General features: G+C 46.1%; 1 long non-coding RNA gene across 2 annotated transcripts; it reads left to right on the top strand.

The window, feature by feature from the left end:
- Window positions 1-207: 207 nt before the first annotated feature.
- On the top strand, window positions 208-26,773 carry LOC120639044. 2 transcript variants are annotated; one of them, XR_005661191.1, is made up of 3 exons: window positions 208-518; window positions 21,530-21,717; window positions 26,159-26,773. It is a non-coding gene; the product is annotated as an uncharacterized LOC120639044 (long non-coding RNA). The 2 variants fall into 2 exon arrangements; XR_005661192.1 differs by lacking the exon at window positions 208-518 and adding an exon at window positions 1,294-1,729.
- The last annotated feature ends 496 nt before the right edge of the window (window positions 26,774-27,269 follow it).

The following is a 27,269-nucleotide window of genomic DNA, read 5'->3' as shown; positions in this document are numbered from 1 at the left end:
GTTACTTTTCATGCTCTTTTCATATGGAAAGAAAAGCAGGTGGTAGGGGAGGCAGCAGACCGGCTTTATATCAAAAGCACAGAAATTCCTAGTTTGGCCACAGGTGACCACTCTGTGGGGCTGGAGCAATTATTTTCAGCTGCTTTGGATGGTGCGATGTTTGCCATACTCACCCCAGGTCTCCCAACAACTGAGAGCTCTTGAGTAGAGCAGAAAAGACTCCAAAATCTCATCTGTCCGGTAGCATTTTAAAGTCATATTCCTGCCCCCATTAAGAAAGCTCTCCCACTTTTCCACGTGCTCACTGTGAAAAGTAACACCTCTGAATCTGGTTTTTATCTGCTGTCCTTGTTCCAGTTTCAGCCTCATCTGACCAACTCATATCGAGCTGCTGCTGTCAGTGATATTTATCAGTGACTGCTCTTGGAGCTTCAGAGAGTAGGGAGACATTAGATGGGAGAGAAAAACGCCCTGATCGCCTCAGAACCAACCCTATGGTTTGACAACAGGAAAAGGAGGTAGGATCATCAGAATATCTGTGTCCACTCTGGAAATGGGTAAAGGACTCTGCAGAGCGTTGTTTCATCTGTAGCTGGGCTCTGTTGTGGGTCATTTGGGTTCCACCCACCTCTTCACCTATGGGTAGGGATTGGTTTTGTGTGGATGGGCCCTAAAGATCTGGGCCCTTTTGACCGGTGGGTATCAAGGATGGCATGGCGTGACACGGCGTAAGGAGAAGCAGCGTGGCTTGGTGGAAAGAGCAGGGGCTGGGGAGTCAGAGGTCACGGGTCACGGGTTCTAATCCCAGTCCTGCGCTTGTCAGTTGTGTGACTTTGGGCGAGTCACATAACTTCTCTGTGTCTGTTACCTCATCTGTAAAATGGGGATTGAGACTGTGAACCTGATTATCTTCTATCTACCCCAGTTCTTAGAACAGTGCTGGGCACATAGTAAGTGCTTATCAAATGCCATCATTATTATTTATTATTATTTAATTCCCTTAAGGCCATTCTGGCTTCTTGGAGGTCCGGGTCTCCCCAGGGATTGTGGTTCTCAGCTGCTCTGCTGCCCTCCCCTTGGGATGTGAGGGGAAGAGAGAGGGGGTGGGGGAAGAATCCCCCTCTCAAGGTGGACTCCCGCCGGCTAGGGATTCTAGCCTATTTGGGAAAGAGGATTTCCCATCGTGGGGTTAGGAGAGAGGGAGCTATGGATCTCTGAGCCAGTCCGGCCCCCTCCCTTCCTCCTCCTCCCTCCAGCACCAGCCGGAGAGACGGAGGAGGAGGAGGAGGAGGAGGAGGAGGAAGCAGCAGCAGAGAAGGAGAGAGAGAAACAGCGACCGTGTGTGTCTGAGCTTGTGGGAGAGACGGAGAGAGGCAGGGACAGGCAGGACTGGTCTCTCTTCCCGGTAGGCTGCGCTGTGATCAGAGCCGATTCTCTCCCCTCTCTTCTCCTTTTTCCCACCCCCCTCCTCCTCCTCCTCCTCCTCCTTTCCAGCCAGACCCCGGATCGCCCCTTCTCCCGTCCCCAAAGCGGCTGTGCGCTGTGCGCTGTGCGGTGCGCGCTGCGCACACTGCGGCGGCTGCGGGTCGGGGAAGGCCGGAGGGGCTGGGGTCGCCTTCCCTCTGCCCACCGAGAGCTGCCCGGCTTGGAGGAGAGCCAAGGCCGGGACGAGGAGGGGAGGGAGAAACTCCCCAAGGAGGAGCCGTCGCCTCCCACCGGGAGAAAAAAGGTGCGTGGGCTGTGGCTTTTGGGTGCGTGGCTTTCCCCGCTGCCGGGGGTCTTGGGGGGTGCAGACCCCCGGCTTGGGGAAACTTTTCACCTTGCAAAGTTCCCGCCTTTGCACGGCCCGAGCTGGAGCCGGAGAGAAAAGGGGGGTGGGTGGGGACCCTGAGCTAGCCAGGCTGCAGCCTGGAGGAGGTGGGCAGAAGTTTGGGGAGGGGGCTCAAGGCGGAGGTGGAGGAGATGCTGCAGGTGGAGGCGGGGTCCCTCCCTGGGGATCCAGCTGGGGCCCGGAGCCCCTGACTCGGGGAAGGGGAGGGAGATAGAAGGATGCTTTTTTGTGATGCGGGGGAGGCCTGGACTGGGCTGACACCCCCAAATAAGCATCCGGGGGCAAGAGGAAGGTCTCCCTGCAGCCTGGATGGATGAGAGCCGTGGGGGTGGGCTCCCGCTTTGGGGGGAGACCCTGGGTCTCCCCCCTTTCTGCATCCTGCAGGGATTCACCAGGACCAGCGGCTCCTCTTCTTCTTCTCCTCCTCCTCCCCCCGCCCACCCCCCTCCTGGGGCGCCGCCAATCGCTGCCCATTGCCTCTCTTGATTGCTGTATCCTAATAATAATGATGGTATTTGTTAAAGGCTTACTATGTGCTGTTCTAAGCGCCGGGGTAGAGAGAAGAATAAGAATGGTATTTGCTAAGCGCTATGTGCCAAGCGCTGTTCGGAATTCAGGTTGTCCCACAGTCTTAATCCCCATTTTACAGATGAGGGAACCGAGGCACAGAGAAGTGAAGCGGTTTGCCCGGGGTCACCCAGCAGAGAAGTGATGGAAGCGGGATTAGAACGCGCGTCCTCTGACTCCCAAGCCCGGGCTCTTTCCGCTAAGCCACGCTGCTTCTCCAAGCACTTAGGACTTAGCCCTTAGCCCTTGTACTTTCCAAGCGCTTAGTACAGTGCTCTGCACATAAGCGCTCGGTAAATAGGATCGAATGAATGAATGGATGACCGCGTTTTGGCTTGTGGAAGGCAATTTTTCCGGTGCCCTGTTGGCCACCCCAACTCGTGCCCGGTGGAGAAAGAGGAGCAGGGGAGAAGGAAAGCAGCATATCCTGATGGTCAGAGCACGGGCCGAGGACTCTGGAGGTCCTGGGTTCTAATCCCGACTCTGCCACTTGTCTGCTGTGTGACCTTGGGCAAGTCACGTCACCTCTCTGTGCCTCAGTTCCCTCATCTGTAAAATGGGGATCGAGACTGTGAGCTCCATGTGCGACGGGGACTGTGTCCGACCGATTTGCTTGTCCTCCCCCCCCCCCCCCAGCGCTTAGGACAGTGCCTGGCACATATTAAGCGCTTAACGAATACCATCATTATTAGAGATTATTAAGGGAGCCCCCGGGGGTGTGGGTGGAGGGAGAATGAGGAGCTGGGGAGGGACGGCTCAAAACGGAGAGTGGGATGGATGACTCGGGATCTTCCGTCTGTTTTTGGGAACTGGGGGGAGGGAGGAGGGAGAGGAGAGAGATGCCGAGGAAGGGGATGCACTGGGGAAAAGAGGAGAGCCACCGCCCGTGCCCCCCCGGAGATCCATGGAGAAGAGGCTGGTAGGGGAAAATGAGGCTGGGGGCTGCATCTTCATCCCGATCGCTGCAAATCAGGGTGGGAAGATGAGAGGGATACCCATTAGAGACCCTTCCTCCCCCGGGGCCCAGCTGGACGGGCCATCCGCGGCTCAGCCCAGCCGCTGGGTCCCCCCGGCCAGAGGGGGCTGTTGGCACAGGCGTTTGGTCTTCGGGAGTGGGCACTCCCCTGCCGGGGAGGAGGGAGGGAATCCGGGGGAACGGTGCCCAGCTCGGGATCCTGCCGGGCCTCCTGGTGATGGAGATGCAGAGTGCCGGTGGCTTGTAGGCAGATGGGCGCATCCTTCCCGGGTGCGGTGGTACCCTCTCCTCAGTCTGGAGGCTGGCCTGGGTGATGCTCACCGCTCACATACATGCTGGGAGAAGCTGGCTTCACCTGGGCCAGAGGGGAGGGGCCTTCGGGGGATTGGTCGCCCCCTCCCTGACCCCTTTTCGCCTTTTGAGAATCAGAGGTGACCAGTCACTGTCCGAGAGGGACCATTTACTAGAGACCCTCAGAGAAGCCGGGAAGCAGCCCCCGCCGTCCTGCTTTTCCTTGTTTTTTTCTCCCCACTCCCCTCCCCATCACATGGAACAGTTGGACGGTGAACTGCCGGGGAATCCAGGCACTGTAAAACTGAAGTTATGAACAAAAGATGACTTGAGCACGCTTGTGTTTTCTTTTTGCAGACCCAAAGGCTCTTGACGCTCGAGCCCTTCCACTATACTAGTTTCTAAAGAAAGTATAGGGCGACCAGAGTAGGAATCTTTGCTCCCCAGTGCCCACCCAAATCCGACTCCAAACCTTACTCGGGCTGCATGCACGGTGCATTGGGTATGACGGTTCTCAGAACTATCCACTGCGGGGTCTGGGTTTCCGTATCCAAGAAAACCTGAGAGCTTGTCAGTCCGATCTGGGTGCTGCAGTATTGCAGCGAGCGTTTGATGACAGTGACTTGCTATCAGATCATCATCGTTTAATTTTGAAGCAGCAAAGGCATTTGGGGAGGTTGGGGGCTTAATAGACCAACACACGGTCTGCCTTCTAACTAGCAATTACAGATGTGCTGAGCTCCTCAGAAATGAAATGAGAAGCAATAAGAGTGGGTGTGTCAGATGGTTATTTTGTGTGTGTGTCTGTGGGTTGTGTAAAGCAATCACTCTCGAAGCTGTTCACGAGTACACTGTGTTGTGTTAGGTTATGCTATCATTGCTGCCTTCCTCATATGCTGCAGTGTGACCCGCTGTAATCTGGTTGATGAATTATGTCAAATAGAATAAAGTAGGCAATTACCAGTGAGTAGTGGGTGTTTAGCAGCTAGGACGAGGAGTGCTTCCTGATTGCCATTGTACTGTTTTGCCGTATTAATAGTGGCGTGTGTGTTCAACAAGACAATGGTGACATTGTTTTAGTGGTTTACAGTTGAGTTTGGTTTGTGTTGATAGCAGTGCTTCTACCTAGAGGAATGTAAGGCTGGATTTTTTTTTTCCCAGAGAAGAAAAAGAAAACATTGTGCATATTGAGACTTTTATTTAAAATCACTCCCAGGTTAAGTTTTCCACTTCTTTACTCAAGAGCTGTGAGCAGGAATCATGTGGGGATCAGGTGTGCCCATCCACCATGATTGATTTCCTATGATTGCCAGGGAGGGAATACTAGTGAACATCAGATCTTTCTGACTTTTACAGATGATCTGGGCTTAGGCCACGTGTAAAGGAAGCTGGGTAGGCGTATGGACCGAAGAGAACCTATCCTCGAATCTGAATCTCACTCCACAAAGGTAATGTCCCCAGAGACGGCCCAAAAGGGACACATTGCCTTATGCTGCGATTCAGATCCTGCTCTTGTCATTGTGTGCTATATCTGGTTACAAACAGATAAATACCTACTTCTGGAAAATGCATTCTGTTTTACTCTGGACTCTCCTCCAAGGGTTGTTTCAAAGATATTTTCCCAAGGGTAAAGGAAGAAAAGGACCATCCTCCACTTAGAGAAATGCAGGTTAGGGTCCACAGGAAAAACCTACTGAGATGAGAACATTTTGGACACCTCTAAGCCAGTTGCATGTCACAGCGACAAATTGCCTGCTGTTGGAGTTCTGGATTGGGAGGATATATCCAAATGGGGTTTGATTTTTGCTTGAAATGGGACTAGATTAGTTTGGAAGGCTGGAGTTGTAAGGAGGGGCATGTAGGGAAATGTTTGGATGTTTGGTGGTCAAAGGGAATAGGAAAAAATGTCCAGTTTCAGATTTCTCTGGAAACTGCACCCAACTGTTAAGTGTGTGGTTAAAGCATGTTGGCTTCATTTGCCTGTGGATAGGTCCGAATGCACATCTCAGTGGAGTGGAATGAGATTTGTAGTTGGCCCTGTTTTGACCACCTCAGTGCTAAGAGGGAAGGTCCAGAGAGAAAAGAAATGATGGCAAGAATCCCAATCTCGTGTGGTTGTCGGTTTTCAACTTGGAAAGTTCTGCCTTGTCGCCGTCTGAGCTTCTAGAATGTTAGTATCCAAGAGTCCAGCAACTTGAGGCAGCAACCTCAGAGCCCCGGGGGACAATCAGAAGGTGTGCTCACAGGAATTTGTGTAGGATGAAAATATCAATCAATAGGGATTCTTTTCAAGTGCTTAGATGCATGGAGTCCTGGACCAAGCTCAGAGACAGCAACGTGGTTATTAATATAGTTAGGAATAAGGATAAATTCATGGTGTGAGTTCTGCCTTGGGGATCATTAGGGGAAGCTGTGGATGTCAACATTTTTAACCAGAGGGGTGGATATGAAGAAGGGCAGTCACGACTCAGTTCCCCCCAGTCCCCTGCTCCCTCAGTTGGTGTGGAAGCATGCAGAGGATGGAACACTGGGCTGACCTTGCTGGTGTTTGTGATTATGAAACATGATTATGCCTTTTCTTCACAAACCAGAGATTCATTTGAATTGTCACCCCCCCACCCCCAAATACAGGTTCCCCATTTATCTTCAATAGACTGGGAAAGAAATCAGGGCCACTGTGATTATTTAGCACCAGGCCGGGCCTGCTCAGATTAATTTTTTTTTCCCCCTATTTTTCCAAGTTGCTGTACAATGTGCCTGTTCCTCGTTAGTTGGGCGGAAAGAGTACCAGACGAAGAGATGGCTATCTGGGTTCTGGTCTGGCCTGTGCCACTGACTAGCAGTATAATCTCAGATAAGCCACTTCATAAAGATGTGGTGAGGGTGAATGAGCATGCCATATCAAGGTATAATTAAGCAAAAACGCCCCAAGGGACGTGAGATAATGTATGCCAAATGAATGGAAGTACTGGGAAGTAAAGGTATTGTATAAATGACAGGATGATGATAAGCTTGATTCTCCCCTGTGAGGCCCCTGAGAGGATTACCATGCCCCCTTGGGAGCTGCAATGCAGGGGAGTCATCCTTCCTAGCCCCCCACCCCCATCCACCATCCTTCTTTTCCATGTGTCACTCAGTCAGTCATACTTATTGAATGCTTACTGTGTGCAGAACACTGTGCTAAGTGTTTGGGAGAGTACAATATAACAATGAACGTACGTATACTCTGCCCACAATGAGCTTACCGTCTAGAGGGAAAACAGACATTAGTATGGATAAATAAATTTACAGATGAATTACAGATATGTACATTAGTGCTGTGGGGCTGGGAGGGGGGATGAGTAAAGGGAGCCAGTCAGAGTGCTGCAGAAGAGAGTGGGAGAAGAGGAAAGGAGGGCTTAGGGAAGATCTCTTGGAGGATATATGCCTTCAATAAAGTTTTGAAAAGGGGGAGAGTAATTGCCTGTCAAGAGGAGGGAGGGAGTTCCAGGATAACACAAAGCCTCATTCCACCAGCTTTGTTTTGGGGTTGGTTTTTTTTGTTTGTTTTTTTTGTGTGGAGGAGTTTCTAAAAACTTTTGCGAGTCAAGGAAGGCCCACGCCTCCCCTGCTGCTCTCCAAACTCAGTTGGCTGAACCAGATTCAGCCAATTTTCTTTAGTGATGCTTCCCTAACCGTGACAGAGAACTGCCTTGGGATATGTGAGATTCCTGTTCTCACCACCTTCCTTCCCCTTTCTGCTTCATTCCCAGGAAAGGACCCTACTTGGGGAGGGTTGAGTCCTCAAACCTGGTCCCTCAGCCTCCTCCATCACTTGCACCTAGTGAGCTGGCTGCCTACTTGATTGGAAAAAAACTGAAACTATCAGGCATCATCTCCCTAAAATCTCCCCTGCGCCTCTCCAGCCCCGCCTTCCTCCTGCCGCTGCTTCAACTTTTCCATCCTTCCCAGCAGTATCTCAAGAGGAGATCTCCTGCCGTCTCTCAAAAACCACCCCCTCCACCTGTGCATCCAACCCCAACCCTTTGCACCTTATCAAAACACTTGCCCCTTCCCTGACTGCTATTTTCCTCTGTTCTCTCCAAAGACTTCTCCACTTCTTTCCAACATGCTCATGTCTTCCCTGTCCTTTTAAAGAAAAAGAAAAAATGATTTTTTCCTTCCCTCGACCTCATGGCTCCCTCCTACCGTTCCTTCTCCAGACTCCTTGAGTGAGGCATCTACACCCGCTGTCTCAAGTTCCTCACCTCCAAGTCTCTCCTTGACCCCCTCAATCTGGCTTCCATTCCCGTAACTCCAAAGAAATCACCCTCTCAAAGGTCACAGATGATCTTCTTCTTGCCAAATCTAACGGCCTCTACTCCGTTCTAATCCTCCTTGACCTTCTGGGTGCCTTCGACATTGTCGACCACCCCTCAACATTATCCATCCATGGCTTCACTGACACTGTCCTCTGCTGGTTCTCCTAGCTCTCTGGCTGCTGATCCTCAGGTCTCTTTCGTGGGCTCCTCCTCTTCCTCCCACCCTGTAACTGCGGGTGTCCCTCGGGGTTCAATTTTGCGTCCCTTTCTAGTCTCCATCCACACTCACTCCCTTGGAGAACTCATTCGTTCATATGGCTTCGACCACCACCGCTATGCGGATGATTCCCAAATCTACATTTCCAGCCTTGATCTCTCTCCCTCTTTGCAGTCTCACATTTCCTCCTGCCTTCCAGATATCTTTACTTGGATGCCCTGCTGTCACCTCAAACTTGACGTGTCTAAAATAGAACTCCTTCTCTTCTCACTGAAACCCTGTCCTTCCCTTGACGTTCTCATCACTGTAGACAGCACCGTCACCATCCTTTCTGTCTCACAGACCCATAACCTTGGTTGTTATTGTAGACTCCTCTATCTCATTCAACCCACATATTCATTCTATCACTAAATCCTGTTGGTTCCACCTTCATGACATCGCTAAAATTTGTCCTTTCTTCTCCAACCAAACTGCTACTATATTAATTGCTGCCTTGATTACTGGGTCAGCCTTCTCGCCGACCTCCCTGTGCAGATCTGAGTCCAGAACTGATCCCGAATGCAGGACTAGAAGCTAGGGTTGTCCTTCCTCTTGGGTGGTCTTGCCTAGGCGCCCTAAGATGCTCATCGTAGAGAAGCAGCGTCTAGTGGCTAGAGCACGGACCTAGGAGTCAGAAGGTCATGGATTCTAATCCCGGCTCCACCACTTGTCCGCTGTGTTACCTTGGGCAAGTCGCCTTACTTCTCTGCGCTGCAGTTACCTCATCTGTAAAGTGGGGATTGAGACTGTGAGCCCCATTTGGGATAGGGACTGTGTCCAACCCGATTTGCCTGTGTTCACCCCAGTGCTTAGAACAGTGCCTGACACAAACTAAGCGCTTAACAAATACCATAATTATGATTATTATTCATCCACTCTATGGTCTGGCTTGGCGGGCAGGTAAGTGGCATACCCTGGCCTCTCCTGCCACCCACTGTTAGATCGCTATACTTCCGACGAGCTCACAAGGAAGCCGTTACCGTTGTCAGATTCACTTCAGCTGAGACTTCTTCTCTGATTTTTTTTTTAAATCTCCCGCACCTAGTTACCAGCTCTGGGAGTAACAGGACGAAATGCTGTTGAATTTTTTCACCACGCGTGCCGGAAATATGCTCAAGACTTGCTGATACTTGCACTGGGCAGACTGGTTGCAGCTGACATTGCATTGCTGTTTTGTTTTGTTTTTGTTTTTTTTTTTCTCCAGATGTCAAAGATTAGCCCAGATGTTGAATGAGGAAAAGATAGGTGAGGTTAACTGGGAGTTTAATTGTAGCTCCGGGACTTTAAGTAAATCAAATTCCAAACCATCTGATAAAAAAATTCCAGGCTCCTCTATAGTGGTGAAGGTTAAAAAATGAACCCTTTTAAGTGAGGCTATTAATGTTTCACATCTTGCAATAAACCCCAATTCATAAATACTTCTAAATACCACTGACCATTGCTTAATACTGCTAAACATCTGAACTCTTGCCAGAATATTGCAGATTATATTTAGAGCCAAATGAGTTTAGGAATACTATAAAAATTAGTTTTGCCATCAGTAGATAGGTTTTGGGCTTTTAAAGCAAATCAGGATTTCTCTCAGGGGTGGTATCTTGTGAAAGAAAGAGAATCTACTGGGTGAAATTATTCTGTTTATTTAGGTTTAAGCCCATGATTCATATTTTGGACAGTAGAGGGCTATTTTTAAGATTGTGGTTTGGAATTTCCTTTCCCCCATTCCTCTAAGTGGAGGTTCAATAATGGCATGGCAGCGGTGATTGGTTCGGAGTAGGTTTGAAGTTGTGTGTAGAATGAGTCATAACGGTCCTATCCCTTGCCAAATAGGGCCATTCACTGCAGTTTCAGCGTATTCTCTCTTCATAGATTTTTTTTTCACCGCGGAGCACTGTAAATCGGTGCGGCCCAGAAGTAAAGGACTGTAACTAGAACGGGATCTAAGGAGAGGTGGATTTGGGAATCCCTTTGCATCCTCTGTGCCTAAAGAGTCATTTTATCTGGTAACTATCTGAAATCCTGCAGCCAAAACTGTTGTTCCTGGAAAGCCTGGGACTTGTCAAGAGTTCGTGGGAACTCATGAGTGGCAGAGCCTGGGAACTCATGAGGTCATGAGTTTGAATCGCGGCTCTGCCACTTAGCTGTGTGACTGTGGGCAAGTCACTTCACTTCTCTGTGCCTCAGTTACCTCATCTGTAAAATGGGGATTAAGACTGTGAGCCTCATGTGGGACAAGCTGATTACCCTGTGTATCCCAGCACTTAGAACAGTGCTCTGCACATAGTAAGCGCTTAATAAATACCAACATTATTGCCCAGCAGGATGCTGATGTATTTTCAGGTGGAAGTTTAAGGTAATAATAATAATGTTGGTATTTATTTAGCGCTTACCATGTGCACAGCACTGTTCTAAGCGCTGGGGTAGATACAGGGTAATCAGGTTGTCCCATGTGAGGCTTACAGTTAATCCCCATTTTACAGATGAGGTAACTGAGGCACAAAGAAGTGAAGTGACTTGCCCACAGTCACACAGCTGACAAGTGGCAGAGCTGGGACCTATTCTTGACTCGGGAGAAGAAGCGTTGAAGTCTGGGGTCTGAATAACCGGATGTAGTGGTAAATGTTTTGATTAGGTAAATTAAAGTTTGGAGCCATTCTTCTTGAAAAATGCAGGGTATCTTGGGTGGCCTCTGGCATTGGAATTTTCCTACAAACTTCCTCTTGCTGGTGTTTGTTGCCAGGGAGAACGATGAGAAAAGAAGCGTGGCCTAGTGAAAAGAGCACGGCCTTGGGTCCTAATCCCAGCTCTGGCACTTGTCTGCTGTGTGACCTTGGGCAAGTCATTTAGCCTCTCTGTGCCTCAGTTACCACATCTGTAAAATGGGGATATGGACTTTGTCCAGCACAATGGTCTTGTATCTACCCCAGCACTTAGTACAGTGCCTGGCACACTGAGTAAACACTTTATAAATACCATTAAAAAAAAAAACTCGGCTTATTTTGTTTAGCCTCAGCCTTACTTCTTCCTTGTTAACTCGTGAGCTTCACACAGTCCTGGAGTGAAAGGCAGCTCCTAAGGAAGATTGTTAGAGCAGTTTACAAAGAGCACTGGCAGAATCAACAGGGGTTTGGATAAATTCACCCATGAGTACTTGTTAATAAGCTAGTAGAAGCAGCCTATGGGAAGCAGCGTGGCTCAGTGGAAAGAGCACGGGCTTGGGAGTCAGAGGTCATGAGTTCAAATCCCTGTTCTGCCACTTGTCAGCTGTGTGACTTTGGGTAAGTCACTTAACTTCTCTGGGCCTCAGTTACCTCATCTGTAAAATGGGGATTAAGACTGTGAGCCTCACATGGGACAACCTGATTACCCTGTATCTACTCCAGCGCTTAGAACAGTGCTCTGCACATAGTAAGCGCTTAACAAATACCAACATTATTATTATTAGAGGGAAAGATAGGGTTATTAAATGGTCTCATCCATAGCCATTGAGATGGAAAACAAGAAGGGTGAGCTCCCCTTTTCCCTCTGCTACCTCTATACCCCCCCCTTCACCTCTCCGCAGCTAAACCCTCTTCTCCCCCCTTTCCCTCTGCTCCTCCCCCTCTCCCGTCCCATCCCCTCAGCACTGTACTCGTCCGTTCAGCTGTATATATCTTCATTACCCTATTTATTTTGTTAATGAAATGTACATCACCTTGATTCTATTTATTTGCTAAGGAGATGTTCTTCCCCTCGATTCTATTTATTGCCATTGTTCTTGTCTGTCCGTCTCCCCCGATTAGACCGTGAACCCGTCAAAGGGCAGGGACTGTCTCTATCTGTTACCGATTTGTACATTCCAAGTGCTTAGTACAGTGCTCTGCACATAGTATGCACTCAATAAATACTATTGAATGAATGAAGGAATGAACCTTCTTCCTCCAAATACCGTGAAGCCGCTGTCACTGCCAGAGATAGATCACAGGACCAGGATGGACCCACCAATGGCCTGACCTGATATTCCTTATCAATCAGCCTGCTATTCCTTCATCAATCAGTGGTATTTGAGCACCTACTACTTGCAGAGCACTGAACTAAGCACTTGGGAAAGGACAACAGAGTTTTCAGTCTCTGTTTATCTTCTGCTGTTGTGTCAACAGCATGTGTGCTTCTGAAAAGTAAAGAATGAGAAATTACCTTGTACAGTGTTTTCAGCGGCTTCTTAGCATAATTTATTTTAAGGCCTCTCTTCTCCCACTAGATAGTAAATTCCTTGAGGCCTGGAATCGGGTGCACCACCTCTATTGTAGAGCAAAGGCCTGGGAGTCAGAAGGTCATGGGTTCTAATCCCGGCTCCGCCACTTCTCTGCTCTGTGACCTTGGGCAAGTCACTTAACTTCTCTGTGCCTCGGTTACCTCATCTGTAAAATGGGGATTGAGAACTGTGAGCCCCACGTGGGACAGCTTGACTACCCTGGATCTACCCCAGCGCTTAGAACAGTGCTTGGCACATAGTTAAGCGCTTACCAAATACCATAATAATAATAATAACTTGTATCTACCCCAGTGGTTAGAGCATTGCCTGACACATAGTAAGTATTAACAAATACTGTAAGAAAAATTGAGAGAGGCTGGCCCTCCCTTCGGTGGCGGGGAATGATGATCGAAGAGTCATTTTTATGAGACTTGCCCGTTCCTCACTCTAGTAAGTGTATTTCTAACCAAGAGCTGTTTAAGCTAATCTAGCATTCCATCTTTCCCATAGACAGAGCAGATCATTCACAGTCTGGTTGAACTAAGTACACCCCATTGTTGCTCTTACTGACGGACTGGTTTGTGTTCTTAGAGTTCACATCCTCCGCAAATAGTTCATAGCTCAGCAGTCCTCGCACATACTAGTCCATCGACCCAACAGACACAGACCGGGCCCACCTCAACACGCATATTCATTTTGGTGGGTAAACCTGTACTCACTGAGGCGTTGTTTCAAGACTAATACAGGAAGTGGACTCCTGCTTTAAAGGAGGTGAGCTATTACGTCTCGATGGGGTTCAGTGTAGGTGTCCAATCACCACCAGGTTTCTAGGTGGTCTTGGAGATCGTCGCTTGTCCGTAAGCACGGTCTGACTAGGAATCCACCAGATTGGGTGGAGACACAGGCTCTGGGAAATGTGCAGTTGGAGCTGAGCCTCGTTACTATCAATTAGTTTTTTTTCCGGGCGCAAAATAGGTTTCCTATACTCCTTTTTTTTCATCAAAAGACCCACGTCTAATAAATATTGACTTACCTGCGTTGTGAATGTAGCGCAAAAGATTTGTACTGAATGAATTTGGATGACTGAGGCTGGGCGGTTTGTTCATGAATGGTGTGATGGCCAGGGGAGAGTGAGCTGTGTGTTCTTTAATGGGATTTACCGAAATGATGATTTTTATTTTTAAGGCTTTGGAGATTCTGTACTTATCCTCCTTTTTCTCTGAGGTAAATGTGATTGTTTCATGCCTTTATTCTTCAGGCATAATGTGTACGTGCCTCGAAGCAGATGAGAACAAGAGGACACAGAGGAGCTGGTAGAGTGGGAAACGTAAATACCATTCTTTTGCTGTTAACTCATGGGGGCTGATGAGTAGCAGCAGGCATTACCAGACACTTAATTGTGTGCTAGGTAAAAGCTTGGCATATCTCCAGCACCCTGGCAAAGTAAGAATTACACTAATCGGCTGGGATATACCACATGTATTGATCAGACTTGGACTTTTTTTTAATAAGAAACCCTTACTAATAGTGGGAAAGCAATTGAGAGTAATTAAAACGGCCGAGTTAATTTACAGTTCTCTAAATGAAAGGCCATTTTGATCTCTTGCCTGCGTGTGAATTTTGGGGCAGGGCTGGAGTTGTCCATAAAGTGCTGTGTCTAAATGACACAAGATTGCAGTTGTCATTCAACTGGAAAAAGAGTAAATGGGTCCATTATGTAGATGGGGGATTTGAGCACAAAGTTACAACATTTTCTTCTCTGCGGCACTCCACTTGGCAGAGATCTGACCTCATTGTATGAATGTGTGTGGGGTGTATTATTCTCTAATCTTCTGGAGCAGAATTAAATCAGGACCATTAATACCCCAAAATAATACACTGAGCAGAGCAAGGAAAAAAGAAACAACTATCAGATATAATAAATGCCATTTTCAAGGGTTAGGATGAAGAGAAAATATTTGGGGGTCCAGTCGGGTTCCCTAGAAGGAAATGTAATGAAGATCTGGGAAGAGGAAGATATCCTCCCTCTTGTCTTTTTTGTTCCCTAGAACTTTCTGATGGGAAACACATCCCAGGTTTGGAGATTGGAGCTCTTCAGCAAAAGCAGTGTCGCCTAGTGGAAAGAACATGGGCCTGGGAGTCAGAGGGACCTGTGTTCTAATCCTGCCTTGCCACTTACCTGCTGTGTGACTTTTGGCAAGTCACTTCATTTCACTGTGCCTCAGTTTCCCCAAGTGTAAAATGGGAATTCATTACCTGTTCTCACTCTTACTTAGATTGAGCCGCATTTGATTGTCCTACTTGATTAACTTGACTAACTTGTATCTATCCCCGCGCTTTGAACAGTGCTTGACATAGTGCTTAACAAATACAAAAATAATAATAATAACCAGGCTGTCTCCAGGGTGAGCTAACCCCTCTGTTGACCAGCAATTCACTAGCAGGATTTGAGAGAGGATGGGTGGGTTTCCAAGAAGCATCGGTTCCTGGTGGGTAGGGCTCTCTCTCCCAGCCCTTAGGACAGTTCTCTGCACACAGTAAGCGCTTAATATATTACTACCACTGAGTATCTCCAAGGAGCTTATGGGACGGGAGCTGTCTGGTTAAGTGAATGGTTAATACCGTAAGATCCATGGAGAAGATTAAGCATTCTTAAGTATGAGAAGCAGTGTTGCCTCATGGATAGAGCGTGGGCCTGGGAGCCCGAGAACCTGGGTTCTAATCCCACCTCTTGCCACTTAATAATTTGGGTGTTTGTTTACCACTTAATGTGTGCCAAGCACTCCACTAAGCACTGGGGTAGATACAAGAAAATCAGGTCCCACATGGGGCTCACGGTCTAAGTAGGTGGGAGAACAGTTATTGAATCCCCATTTTGCAGATGAGGAAAGTGAAGCACAGAGAAGTGCCCACGGTCACCCAGCAGACAAGTGGTGGTCGGAATTAGAACCCAGGCCCCTCTGACTTCCAGGGCTGTGCTCTTTCCACTAAGCCATGTTGCTTCCCCACTCGTCTGCTGTGTGACACTGGGCAAATGACGGAACTTCTCTGTGTCTCACTTACCTCATCTGTAAAATAGGGACTAAGACTATGAGACCCATTGGGAAAAGGAACTGGGTTCAACCTGATTAACTTGTGTCTGCCCCAGAGTTTAGTACAGTGCCTGGCATGGAAGTGTTTAACAAATACCAACTCCACCTTCCACAAAAGACAGCCACCCAAAACAAAAAATATTCCAAAGGAGGGGACAGAATGGTCCATGGGGAAAATTAGGGTGGTGGGGACTGTAAGGGAATGTTCATATTTTCTCAGCGATTTTAGTGTTAAACATTTTGGGTTCTCACATCTGATTTGTACAGCCCAAAGAGATTGTGAAAGTTACTATCTGATCACCAGTTGACTGTTAGACAGTAGAGGCAATTGCTTATTAGATTGCTGAATTTCATACCTGTTGAATTTAGGTAATGAGAGAAAACTGAACAGATCATTCAGAGTCTACTTTTCTCCAATTTTCCTGATAATGCTGGCAAATAAAGGTTGTGTGAGTGTGTGTGTTTTCTTGAATTATACGTAACAACTCTGGCTAGAGAGGCTTTCCTAGGCTTCATTGGAACTGGATCTCTGTAGGAATTTCATTGTACCCTTGCCCCCAAGGAGTCTTTTGGATTTCTATGTCCTTACGTGTATGCTGGGTGTTGCCATTGTTCTCGTCTGTTCGTCTGTCCGTCTCCCCCGATTAGACTGTAAGCCCGTCAAACGGCAGGGACTGTCTCTATCTGTTGCCGACTTGTTCATTCCAAGCGCTTAGTACAGTGCTCTGCACATACTAAGCGCTCAATAAATACTATTGAATGAATGAATGAAAAGAAGTCAAGAAATGAGAACGTGACTGTTTTCCATCGCCTGGCTTTCTGCAAAATGTCAATGACAAATTTGGAAGTAAAATACAGAAAACTACATTAGCTTAATTATGGAGCTTATTTGCATAAAATAATCTGTGCTTCATAATTGGTCCTAGGGCTCTAGACATGGCTCTTCCTGCCTTTCCCTATGTTAGTGTGAAAAGGTCATTAGTAAAAAGCTTCTAGTCTGTGGGCGTGCTTATGGAAATTTTTAATTTCCTACTCTGAAACAACCCTAGTCAATACATTGAAGTTCCACCAAGTGAGAGACCCAGGAGAAACACATTCCTTCTGCTGTTGGCGTAACTAGGCCCCAGAATGAACTTTGACGTTTTTATTTAACTAATGTGCCTCAGAGTGCAAATATGGTACAATATTTTTTTTGCCTGAGTCCTGGACAGAAGCATCTACAATTCCCTTTCTCTGGCTATTGCACAGAAACAACAGTAACTAAATAAGAAAGGTTCTCAACCTGCCTTGCAGCAAGCTGGGAATCAGCTTTCATTTACCTGCACCCTGTCGGGATAGAGGTTTTCTTATGTCTGAATAGTTTCTGGAGAAAAAACACCCACAAGGGTGATGCCTGAAATACCTTACTGCCCCAACTCCGCCTCTAAGAAAGAAATATTTTGTTGAGAGTTTTCTAGCTTTGACCCCGTGCGGTAGCCGGAATCCTGACGTGGGCTGGTATGTTCAACTGTATGGCTTCTCTTTTTGGCAGTTGATCTCCTACTATTTTAATATAATGCATGGTATTAAGTGAAGTTGTAATCCTCTAGGAAGGGATAAAAATCTAAAGTCTCTAGTGGGGGGGAAAAACAACTAATGCCTCCTCTTAAACACTGTAATTAAAGGTGGTGACTGTTGTTGTTTTTTGTATCCAAACAAGCAGCCTAAAGTTTTAACAAACATCCTTTGGAGGGAGAGTTTGGGTCATTCTATTGACAGATTGTTTTGTACTCTGTGGGGTGGGCATTGTTCTCAGCCAAAATAACTTGCCTCAGTCAACAAAAGGCATCACCTTATTTACATAGACTCATTTCGGAAGTGCCCCGGAAAGTTTCGTTTTCCATTTTTTATCCCTTTGGGGTTTTCAAAAATGCAGCTGCCTCAGACCTACCTCGGGCGCACACATTTTTTTCCCCTTTCTCCTTCTCCCCCCCCACCGCTGAAAGCATTTCTGTGTTTCTTCAAAAGGGGTTTGCTTAGTGTCACAACAGAATAAAACAGAGATTAGAGACAGTGTTGGGTTTTCAGATTTCATGCCTTTGTGACTCCTCATTGCCATGCAAATGAGATGCAGGAAGGTCATCCCTTTTGCTGTTGCTCTAGCCAGGGTATCTACTTGATATTCCTTGGCTAAACTTTCTCCTAAGCCTTCATTACCGAGCCGGCCCAGACACTTAACCCTTCCAGGGATCTGATGAGGCCTCTTGGTGTTGCTAGGCCACAGCCTCTTGTGTAGCCCTCAGCGCTTTAACCCCCTGCTTGCTGCTGGGAGGTAGACAGCCCTGAGAGCACTTTTAATAATAATAATAATGTTGGTATTTGTTAAGCGCTTACTCTGTGCAGAGCACTGTTCTAAGCGCTGGGGTAGGTACAGGGTAATCAGGCTCATGAGGCTCACAGTCTTCATCCCCATTTTACAGATGAGGGAACTGAGGCACAGAGAAGTAAAGTGACTTGCCCACAGTCACACAGCTGACAGGTGGCAGAGCTGGAATTCAAACCCATGACCTCCGGCTCCCAAGCCTGGGCTCTTTCCACCGAGCCGCTTTTCAGGAGGATGATTCCTGGGGCTGCAGCTGTGACTGGTAGACGCTGAGCCACTAGAAGCCCAAAACTGTGCTTCTGGGTTGCAAGCTCATTGCGGGCGGGGAACGTGTCTGTTATATTGTTGTTTGTACTTTCCTGAGCGCTTAGTACAGTGCCCTGCACACAGTAAGTGCTCAATAAGTATGACTGATTCTAGATTCTGCACCCTATGGCTTTCTAATCTTGTTTCTGTATTTATGCCTGTCTTCATCTTTTTAAGGTGGTTTTGTGTTCTTATGGCTTTGTTTCTCCTTAGATGTCTGTGGAAAAATCTTTTCCCCCACTTTATTCTGAAACTGGGAGCCCTTTGAGGATCAGGGTCCTTGTCTAGTTCTCACTTGTGTATTCTCTCCAAGGTAGAGGTACAGTGATTTAGATCCATTAAGCACTTAATAAATATCATAACTACTGTTTCCAGGACTTGAAGCACCAAGATTTCAGGATATGCTTACTCCAAACTCCTGGCAGACAGGGACTGTGTCCACCTACTTTATTGTACTCCGTGGGCTTAATACAGTGCTCTGCACACAGTAAGTGCTCAGTAATACCATTGATTGATATGTCAGTCTTGGTGTTTGACAAACAAATTTGGGATGCCATTGTAAGTACTTGTTAAAATTTCCGAACCCAAGGACTGTACCTATATTAGGGGCATATTATTTGCAATTTATTTCGGGTTAGGTGTAGAGGAAAGAGCCAGGCCTGAGAATCAGAAGAGCTGGCACTGCCCAGTGTCTGCCATGTGACCTTAGGCAAGTCACTTCTCTTCTCTAAGCCTCAGTTACACCTTCTGTAAAATGAGGATTAAGACTGTGAACCCCACGTGGGACATGGATTGTGTCCAACCTGATTAGCTTGTATCTTCCCCAGGGCTTAGAACAGTGCCTGACACATAATAAGTGCTTAACAAATACCATTTTATAAAAATGCTCAAGTTCAGGAAGAGAGAGACTCAGATTCAGCAGAAATAAGATTTACAGTTGCTCAGGAGTCCAATATGAAGGGTTGAGGGAGTCAAATTTGGTTTTGGCTTTCTCCAGACCAGTTGCCTCACTTTCTCATTCTTGGTCCATCTGCCTTCTGGGTACGTCATTGCTCACAAACCTCTGCAGGAGAGACAGATGTCGGGGGTGAAATACAAGTTAACCGATTTCATATGATCTTCTAATTGTCTCCTTGTGGTGAACTTCTGTCACACTGGAAAGCTTTCTTACCTTTCTGGAGCAGTCGACCCTGAGACCTAGTGAAAAGATCTTGGGGCTGGGACTCGGGAGACCTGGGTTCTAATCCCAGCTCTGCCACTGGCCTGCTGGAGTCACTTTAACTTTTCTGTTAAATCATCAAGTTGTTCTGACTGATTAGAATTACCTTTAGCCCAGAAGCCAGGGTTTCAAAGTTTCCGATTGTTGCATAAATTCCTACTGACCCAAGATTTAGGGCTCAATAACACGAATGGTGGTATCAAGTACTGACTCTGTACCTAGCACTGAGGTAGATAAGCAGAAAAAATCAGACTGGGCACAGTCCCTGTCCCAAATGGGGCCCCCAGACTAACTTGGAGGAAGAATGGGAACCTTATCTCCATTTTATGAATGAGGAAACTGAGGCTCAGAGAAGGTGAATGACTTGTCCAGGGTCACACAGAAGGCAAATGACAGAGCTTGGCATAGACCCTCCTGACTCCCAATCCCATGCCCTTTCCACTAGACCACGTGGCTGGAATGTAAGGCAAGCTTTGCGGTGTCTACATCTAGCCAAATTGATCTTAAATTCCAGTTCCATTCTTAGTTATTCAGGGGAGGTAATTTAATATATTGATCACCTGGCTTCTCCTCCCACCCATCCAAGCCTATTAGCTGTTTCACAATCATTAACACCTGCCATAGATGGCCCAGGAGAGGTACCAGAATTCAAATCAGTCGGTTTGGCCGTTTTGTAGGCTCTCTGCCTTAAGAGAGTTGAGCATCAAGACTGGTTAAAAAGTCGCACTTGTATGATCCATTAACATCGTTTATCTGTGCTATTCCCAAGGCCCCATTTCCCTAGATAAAGGGGAGCTGATTATTTAAGGAGGGCTTAAATCACTCCACAGGTTAATGATGGGATGTTGGAGAGACTGATTAGAGATTCTGGAAGTTCTCCCGCCATGAGGATAGGCAAGTATTTCAGTGTTCTTTTGAACACTGACTCTTGGGCCAGAAGGATAATCACTGTGGTATTTGTGCAGCATGTACTATGCTCCTGGGGTAGTTGCAGGATAATCATGACAGACGCAATCTCTTTATTACGTGGGCCCAATCATCTAAATAAGATAATTGGTCTGAACCAATAATAGCATTCCTTGTGTTGCTCTGAAAATCAGCGGGGCTAGATCGATACCAAATCAGTTCTCTTTTGGGATCAGGAAGAAGCTCTAAAACACCATCATGGGTTCAGTTTTTACTGCCATCAACTGAGATCTTTGGACGTGGATATTTGATGCTACTCTTTGGAAGACTTAGCTTGACTTTCTTCAGGGCATAATGTGGACCAATTTAGTTCTTCGATGGCATAAATAGATTACTTCGGCATACAATGCCCATGATGGTTTCAGTGCATTTTGCCTCGGAGAGCTTCTGTACAAAAATCGGACACCTGTTGCGATGACAGCTTAATTATGGGATAGCAAATGGACCGTTTGACCTGCTATTCTATCCTTCAGAGAGAGTAAAACAAAAAGAAAATGCAGTGTATCTCATTAAGTGGTATTTTTCTCTCCAGACCCACAAGAGCAAAAACTGTGTCGAATATATGTCTTTAAAATGACTTAGCTAGTATAAATTTGATATATTTAATGATCTAGATATCAGTACCTCTCACTTGTCAGGTGAAACTCAGGGACAATGATCAGAATTGTGATTCATTTTTTAGGGTTTATAGGAAACAATCTCCACAGTTCTGCTAGATTTCATGTCTGAAAACATATGCCAGAATGCTTAAAAAATATTACTTTCCAATTCTATTTTGTTACAGTTGGCTCTTGCCTGAGGGAAAATAGATATGAGAAATAATGAATGTGGAGAGAGAAATTGCCCTAATAGTTATCATGTGCTACAAATCAATTTCTCCTTGATGTTAATGAATAAAAATGTACCCTTGGAGCAGACGAACTTTTACTGGTACTCCAGTGTAGTGTAAGGTTTAAAAAAAAGAACGACACAAAAAGATTTCGTTGGATTATCATTATGGTTACAGTACCTGTTCTAGAAGAGAAAAGAGGATAGCCCAGAGTGGAGGCAGCTTGGCATTCTGGGATCTGTGGGTTGTCTAGACAGTTTACATTAGAAGTATTCTACCATTTTCTTATGGTTGTGTCCTAGGGAGCCGACGGCAGCCAGCCGAACATCATTTGCCTCCTGTTGGACTCTCCGCCATCTTAATGAAGACCCAGGTTGGCCAGAAACCCTTTGGGTTTCAGGGAAAGAAATGGACTTTGAGTTTCCCTGCAGCATCTCTGTCTGTTGTCATGGGACCCTGCTAATCTGGTTGAAGAACCCTGGGAGATGAGGTGAATCTTAACCCCGTCCCCTCCTGGCCCTTGTTTAGAGGAGAGTGTCAAAGATTATAAAAATTACGAATGAGATCCCAGACCAAACTGGACCCTTGAGCTAGTGCCTCAGCATAGAATTGGGTAGCAAATATTGAAACTGTTACCACCAAAAGTTACGCCAGCCTGAAATCCAAGTAGGATTCATAGGAGTCTAGAGAATTTCATGAATGAGCATCCTCAAATAGAGGGCTGAAGGGGTGTTCAGTCGTTTATCATTATTACAATATCCCTAGCTATTAGGTTGAATGTCCGAAGACATCTCCTCTGGACCGTAAACTCGTTGTGGGCAGGGAATCTGTCTGTTGTTGTATAGTGCTTTCCCGAGAGCTTAGTGTACAGTGCTCTGCACCCAGGCATAATTGTTCTGAATAATAAAATGGTTTTTTAAAAGTCTTGCATCCAGTTAAAACCCCAGTCTTCAAGTCTGATCTCAAATCAGAGCTCTTTGTCAAGCAAAGAAAGCCAATGCAATGTGATGGTCCCAGGCGATCATGGGACAACGGAGAGTGTTGCTGAAAACAAGCCTCCAGGCACACAGATGAAAACACCAGAAACTTGGAATAGTGTATGTGTGTGTCACTCATCCATCAGGGAAAATCAGAGATGGAGTCTCCCTACGCAAACAGCGCTCTCAACCCAGACATGGCAGTAATTGCCATCGACCAAGTTTCCTGTCACACCTGCCTTTTCTTTCTTTCTTTCTCTCTTTACTTCATTACATATTGATTGACTTCTTGGGTTTTATAAGTTCATAAATCACCTTCTTTTAAGAGGTCTCCTGGCTTTTGTGAGTGGTTGTAAGGCTGGGAAAGATTGCTACTCAAATCTCAGTAACAAAGAACTTCATTTTCCCTCCATCTCAGCTCCAGGTGCTGCAACAGAGCATCCCCAAACCCCAGAATTTTGCTGGGAAAGATTTAAAGGCAACACGAACTGCATTTAAAGCCCTATGGGGTTCAAGTCAGTGCTTCTAATCTTGGTTGATAGGGCTTTAAATGCAGTTCATGTTCACTCCGACTTTCAACAGGGGCTTTGGTTCAGAGAGGAGACTCAAATATCCATTGGCCAGCGAGACCCCGCCTCTCCAGCTTCCTCTAGACTGGAAGTTTGTTGAGGGCAGGGAATGGATCTGTTATATTGTAGTCTCCCAAATTCTTAGTACAGTGCTCTGCACATAGTAAGCACTTAATAAACACGATTGACTGAATCTGACCCGGGGTTCCCCAAACATCCCTTTGGCACCATTGGAATCTGAATGTTAGACCTTTCACAGGATTCTTCCTCATGAGTCTCGGACAGCTCTTAAGAATGCCAATTATTTATGCTTCTGTAACTTACATTTGTTGTCTTGCGTACTGTGGACAGAACTCATTCTTCATTTCCAACTTGATTTAATGGAAAAGTGCTTTCCAGACTAGTTTGTTTTTCAATAGGATGAAAAGGTGGATAATTTTTCTATGTAGTAAGGGCAGTTTTTATTTTGCTCTCAACATTTGCCCAGTACTTTGTGTTCAAAGATCTTAACTGTTTTGAGTTAATCCCCATTGCTCTCCTGGGCCCTTAACAACCAGGATATCTTTGGTAGGTGGGAGATAGTGTGAGGCTTTAAACAGAAAAGCCAATTTCCCCTTGGCCTTTGATCCTTGATTTAAATGCCGGTGTTTTTTTCTCCTATTGATCTCACCTCTAACAATGGGCTTAACAGATCAGAAAAGAAATATTTTTAAGGGTAAAAGAGATATCATTTTGCACAACTGATTTACTGGATGAATCCAGCATCCCTCCCTCTGAAGAGCCCAGGATGGTGAAAATAATTATAAGTGGAAAGAAGCTTATTTGGAGAAGAATAAAAGGTTTTGCTTCAGATGAGTCAGCCTGTAAACTGCTAAGGTCACCTGAGTATTCAGTCTTTACAAACTCCTGAAGTGGGGAGGAGGATCAAGAGCAGTAGTAGCAGCAGGAGCATGTAGGAAGTAGTTTCAGAAAGGACTACACCTCACCTGTCAATTCTTAATTTAGGCAGAATTTAGTCAATACTTAAGTGCTTACCTTGTGCAGATCACTGTACTAAACACTTGGGAGAATATTTGTGGAGTGACTACCAAAGTGCTTAGATGGTACGGTAGTAAGTACTGAAACTGGAATTGGATTGAGGGAGGGGCGATTAGAGAAAAATGGAAGCAGCGTGGCCTAGTGGAAAGAGCGCAGGCCTGGGAGGCAGAGGACCAGGATTCTAATCCCGGTCCACCATTTGTCTGTTGTGTGACCTTGCTTCTCTGAGCTTCAGTTTCCCATTCAATCCCTATTCTCCCTCCCAGTTAAACTGTGAGCCCCATGTGCGACAGGGGCTGTGTCCAACCTGATTATCTTGTGTCTCCCCCAATGTTCAGAACACTGCTTTGCACACAGTCAACCCTTAATGAATGTCATTAAAAAATAGAAAAAGCAAGTGTGGAAAGGGAACCTGTCTGTTGTATTGTTATCCTGTACTCTTCCAAGCATTTAGTGTAATGCTGTGCACAACAGTTAGTGCTCAGTAAATACAATTGACTAATGACATCGCTCTCACACTGTTGCTACAGAAAGTGAGGTAAATGAAGTTTCTAGGTGAAGATAAGTGGTTTATTAGGGATCAGTCACTTGCTACAGAATATTTGCTGTCTTCTCAGGACTATTCTTCTGTAAATCTGCATAACAGGAGAAAATCCCTTGAAACAGAATTCCATTAATCAGATGACAAAATGGAATGTCCTTTGGCTCTGTTTCATCTGTCCGACTCATTCCCCGAACTCCTTTTCACGTCTCGTGGATTAACGTCACGTGATTTACTATGTGAAGTAGCAAGATGCTTCATTTTGGGCAGGTCTGGTTTCTATCAAGCTGTGCTTCCTTCTTTACCCAGTGGAAAGTAGTAGTGAATCAGGTCCTCATTTTATCTGGGCAGCTAGAGGACTTCTTAACCACTCTTCTCCCATCTAGCAAACTAACCTACTCTTGTCCTTCATTCTCTTCTCTCCCACTGTTAACCTCTTGCTCACACCCTCCCCCTTGCCTGGAACTCATAGCTGACAGGCCCACAGGTCTCCCCATCTCTCCAGCTCCATGACTCTGCCTTCAAGGAGCTTACCATCTAGGGAGAGAGTCGGTTATTAAACTATATTACAGGAATGGAAAGCAACAGCATTTAAGGAGGCGGGGTGACTAAGTGTTAGGGAGGTATGGGCCTAAATGCACAAGGTGATGCTGCGGGGATGGAAATAGGGTGGGATATAAGAGGTTAGTCAGGGAGGGCTTCCTGGAAGAGGTTATTTTAGTAGGGCTTTGATTATGAGGTGGGTGGTGGTTTTGGACTGTAGTTGTCCCATTGCAGTAAAGTATCACTGTGATCCAAGATGACAGCTAAAGGTTTTGGCTGCATTTGCACCTTCCTTTTGCTAGAATGATGTCAAGTGAAATAAAGATTTATGTGTTCCATCTTGGAGCTGAGAACAAGTGGTGTTGGCATCTCAGAAATGCCTCAGAAATTGCCTTTTCTATTTAAGTGAGTGTTGTAGTCTCTTGGGATCATGACCCCCCGGCCCCCCCGCCTATGAAAAGCAAGGCTCCCAGCTTCACCAGTTGCCTGTAATTTCAGCTCTGATCTAGTTATGAAACTTCAATTCCAAGCTTCAGTGTGAGGCCGAGCCCAAGCTAAAATTGCAAGTAGCTATGGGGGAGACAGTTAACATTTCTCCGGGGAAGTGGACCGGGAAATTAGCCAGGAGTAGACCGCAGGGAGTAATCAGAACTGGGCTCTGGGGATAGGCATAATTGCCCAACGTCTCTTTCCATCTTTCCCATTTTTAAGAAAAAAAAAGTTATTTGAAGAGGAAGTAAATTGCACTCTTCAAGTGGGTATCCAGGTTTATAGCCTCCATTTCAGTGCCCCTACCTCCCATTCCTTAGCGCCTGTTCCTCTTTAATCCAAATAAATCCCTGGAGCCCTGCTTCATGGGAAGGCACCATCCTTGAACTTCACAGTAGACCACCAGCTTACAGAAGATCAGCCAGTTGATAGGTCAGCTGGTGGCAACTGGCAAAGAAAATATGATTAATTATGATATTTAAGTACTTATAGACCAAGCACATTACTAAATGCTGGGATAGATAAAAGATAAACTGGGTGGACACAATCACTGTCCCACAGGGGGCTCACAGCCCGATCGGAGGGAGTAGGATTTAATCCTCATTTTCCAGATGAGGAAACTGAGGCACAGAGAAGTTGTGACTTGCTCAAATGGGCACTCAGCAGACAAGTGGCAGAGTCAGGATTAGAACCCAGGTCCTCTGGCTTCCTGGCCTGTGCTCTTTCCACTAGGCCATGCTGCTTCCCACATTTTCCTCCTTTTCTTTTAATTAGGAAGAAGAATTGTGTTCCTTCCCATCTAGATTTCCCGGCCTGCATTGGAGGACTCAGAGGGCCCAGATCCTGGAAGCAATGCATTTTGAACTTGACTTCCAAATTTCCAGTCTGCTGCCTGACCAAGTCCTTTTCTCTCCTGTCATTCAGTTGTTTCATCTATATATAAATATCTAGTTATCACTCTCTAATGTGAGAGCAAGCTGTTCTTTGGCTTCAAATATGTTGTTGCTTATGAAAGTTTTTTCAGTGTGTGGCTGACAGACCGATGCTTGTATGACTGACAGATAATCCTTCTGCATCATATGCATATGAGATTTTTCCCCATCCTGTACTGTTGCATTTTTTCCCCACAGTGCCTCGAGTTTTCTTTACGTCTTGTTGGTGTACCTTACCTGTGCCTCAAGACGGTCATCCCATTTCTGACTGCTGCATGCCATTATAAGGACGTTACAAAGGAAGACTTTGGGAATGGATGTAACCCAAAGACTAACGATAAAGTATTAGCAGAGCCTTGACTGTAGGTAGAGCTTCCCAGCAATTATTTCCTTTTTGGACAGAATTAAAAAGGCCATCCAGGCTTGAAAATAAACTCTTTATATCTGTAATGAACAACCAAGCAATCTTTGTCTACCCATCCCTTCTTTAAAAAGAAAGCACCTTTGTCTTCTTTTAAGGAATCTGTTCATTTTGCTTATAACTGATCATCTTTCATCTGAGACTCTCCAGCTTTTGGTCTGAGTTGTTCATATAAGTTATTTATCTTTGTGTGTCAGTTTCTCCAGTTGTATGTTGAGGATAATGCCTTTTACTTGCTCTCTTTATAACATTTATTAAGTACTTTGTGCTAAGTACTGGGGCAGCTTTAACATTATGGAGCTCACAATCTATCTCCTCCCTCTTATATAGATGAATAATACTACTAATAACTGTGGTATTTAAGTTCTTATTGTGTGCCAGGCACTTTACTAAGCGCTGGAGTGGATATAAGCAAATCGGGTTGGACACAGTCCCTATCCCTTAAAGGCCTCACAGTCTCAATCCTCATTTTACAGATGAGGTAACTGAGGCCCAGCGAAGTAAAGCGACTTGCCCAAGGTCCCTCAGCAGA

The sequence above is a fragment of the Ornithorhynchus anatinus genome, chromosome 20, assembly GCF_004115215.2.
Source record: "Ornithorhynchus anatinus isolate Pmale09 chromosome 20, mOrnAna1.pri.v4, whole genome shotgun sequence".
In the NCBI taxonomy this organism is placed as follows: domain Eukaryota; kingdom Metazoa; phylum Chordata; class Mammalia; order Monotremata; family Ornithorhynchidae; genus Ornithorhynchus; species Ornithorhynchus anatinus.
This window is presented reverse-complemented; position numbering and strand designations above follow the sequence as displayed.